Source organism: Desmodus rotundus, chromosome 1, assembly GCF_022682495.2.
Source record: "Desmodus rotundus isolate HL8 chromosome 1, HLdesRot8A.1, whole genome shotgun sequence".
NCBI classification, from domain to species: domain Eukaryota; kingdom Metazoa; phylum Chordata; class Mammalia; order Chiroptera; family Phyllostomidae; genus Desmodus; species Desmodus rotundus.
Genome location: NC_071387.1, coordinates 131,845,747 through 131,848,921, shown reverse-complemented (window position 1 = coordinate 131,848,921; position 3,175 = coordinate 131,845,747).

Below are 3,175 nucleotides of genomic sequence, written 5' to 3'. Positions count from 1 at the left end.
GGGATGGTAGGGCTTGCTATTACGGTCTATTTAGGAAGTGAGCTGACTCTTTGAGCTCTAAGCTAGGAGTGTAGAGGAGGGGGTGATGCCATTGTCCTAAAACTCTTGGATAAGACTACTGAGACTTGGTTCTCTGCCCAAGTGAGGTGGTAGGATGGGTTCTACAAGTTGCCTGGGTTCTCTGGTCAGGCTTACTAGGTGTTAGGAACAAGATACCATATTCAGCAGTAGGTAGGGCTAAAAATTAGCTTCCCTGCCCTAGTGAGCAGTAGGATGGGGCCCAAGACATGAGCAGCTTGTTGACTGAGGACTTGAATCAGGCAAGGGTGTATGTTAAATTCCCTAGCCAGACAAGGCCACCAGTTTTGCTATGCTCTCTGTTCAAGCTCTACCGTAAGGAGGGCTATTGGATGGGTTTCACAGTTTCTCATATGCTCTGCTTAAGTTCCCTGGATGGGTGGGCTGAAAGCAGTATTCAGCAATGAGCAGGATTACAAATTAGATTCCCCATCCGGACAGTGAGAGAACCAGCTCCAAAGCTGGTAAGGCTCTTTATAGTCTGGACTCAAGTTCCCTCACCAAACAGGGCTCCTGGCTTTGGTCTGCAGACTGTAAGCTTTTGTCTGCTGAACTCTGCTCAAATGTTGATGGGCTCCTTCATTTCCAGGTACCCAGCCAGGATTTCTGGTTGGACAGGCATGGGGGCTTCACTCCGTGGTGGGTGGGGATATTCTCAGCTCTCCTAAGGGAAGGGCCAGCTTCAAGCAGCCTCCCAGGTTTTCCCAATCAGACTCTCTGGTGGGAAGTGGTTGAGAACTACACAGGCTTTCTGGTGGGAAGTAGGCCAGGCTATGAATTAGCTCCCCTGCCTGGGGGGAAGGGAATAACTCTCCATACCCAGCACTGGCTTTGTTCGGTGCATAATCAGTTGCACATTTTATACTCTCTGAGCATTGCCAGGCTACACAGTTTCTAGGTATTCTTGCCTGCTCTTCTGTTAAGATGGAGCAAAGAGCTACACTAGCAGTGGCTGGACTGTGACTCTGCTTCCCTACCTGGATGGGAGCAGACTAGCCTCCAGGCTGGTAAGGCTATTCATTTGGGGATCCAATTTAGGCATACCTGTACCCTGCTCCATTTCCTGGTCAGACTGTACCACCAAGCTGGTTATGAAGATGAGCAAAGCCACTGGTTTGGATTACTACTTGGGTGCTACAGGTTGGAGCTTGGTATACCAAGATCTGAATGCTGGGTGCTGCAAGCCACTTCTCTGTCACAGATTCCCAGTGGTTAAGCTCTGAGGATTTCTCTGCAATCTCCGTGAAGCAAGACTGAAATGGGAGCTCCTCGGTGACCCACAACACTGGGGGAGCTGGATGTCCACCCTGGGCTCTCTTTTCCCATTGAAGGAAACTGTAGGCCCAGGGTGTATTTCTTGGCACAGTGCTATGCTGGCCTGGGGGAGCGGCAACGTGGTCAACACGTTGCCCTTCTTCTTACCCTTGTAATTAGGTCTTACCTTGGTGTCTGGTGCAGGAAGGTGCTTCAGCCTCACCCTGTGGTCTCGGATTCTCTCAGTAGGGCCTTGTAACTGAGTAGTTGTTAGCTCTTCTTGTGAGAGGGGAAAAAAGTCAGGGACGACTTATGTCACCATCCTGGTGACATTACTCTCTCTAAAATGTCTTAAGACACGCAGGCTGAGTCAGGAACCCTATTACAGCAGCGGTTCACAGTGCGGTTCCCGGAGCAGCCTCAAACAGTTTAAAGGTGTGCGTCAGCACCTCGCGTGAACACTAGTTTAACAATCAGAACATTTCTGGCTTTAGTCCTAAAAACGACTCTCAAAGGTAAACTTAGCTTGTGGTTTCTCAAATTTGGAAGCAAATATCACAAATACATTCTCATATTAGCAGCAAAGCCCAAACAGCACTTTCAAAAACAAAAAAATAGGGAGTGAGAATAGTTTTTCTTAAATATAATATTGTCAAATTAAAAGCATACTACAGCAAAGTCCTTATGCCATTATGTGAATTAAGTTGAGTTCCACAGGCATTTATAAGATTAATCATTCACCCATAACTTCCTAAAGTAAGTACTTAGGATGTTTTGGAAGAATATGGTTTCGATGAAGTCACACAACATTGGACCCCTATCTCTGAAATTCAGTTATTGTGATGACAGCGAATAAACAACTTCATCTATTTAGTTACCTAACCTACTCCAATGCCTAACTAACAAATGTATTTATTATATAAATATTAATTCCTCTCTTTAAATTTTTGATAATTTATAAGATTTCCTTCATCTGTAAATTTAAAAAATCTCCATTTCAGCCTTGTCAATTTTGTCTTTTCAAAATTTTGCTCCTCAATTCTGCAAAAAAAAGTATAAATTTTACAGGGCCCTTACAGGGTCCTTCCTGGGCCCTCAGCTGGTGTTCTAGTCTACTGACAGCAATATTGTTTTTTGGCAAACAAACAAAACCCCCCAAATCAATTTTTCATTGTCTTTTACAAGTACCCCTTCCAGTGCCAAATCAAAACAAAAATCTCTCCTCCTGGGATTATAGGCTCGGAATAGCAAATATAGTTAATAGCAAATATAGTTTGCAACTAAACTGTCTCCCCAAAAGACATCTGTGGAGGTCAGGGGATTATTAAATTCAGCAACTAAGAGGTCTCCTCATGAACATAGGCCTTAATTAACTTCTTCCCTCTTAACTATCTCCAGTGTATTAATACTTTCTCCCCTAAATATCCTGAGTCCTTTGACCTTAAAGTTAACAACTCTGGTATATTTGAATGTTATAGTTCCCACTTGAAAGACGGTGCTTGAATTTTTTAAAAATTTACTTTTAGAGAAGGGAGGGGAGGGAGAAAGGGGGAGAGAAACATCAATGTGTGGCTGCCTCTCACGCACCCCCTACTGGGGACCTGGCCCACAACCCAGGCATGTGCCCTAGACTTGGAATTGAACCAGCGACCCTTTGGTTCACAGGCTGGCACTCAATCCACTCACCACACCAGCCAGGGCAGTGTTTGAAGTTTTGAAGTTGCTGTTCTTTAAGAATTCTTGGTAGCCAATTGCCAGTTTAGACATCAAAGGGAATACAAGTCTTTTTTATAAAACATTAATATGCATAAGCATTTATAAAATCACTGTACACCCCTGGGCG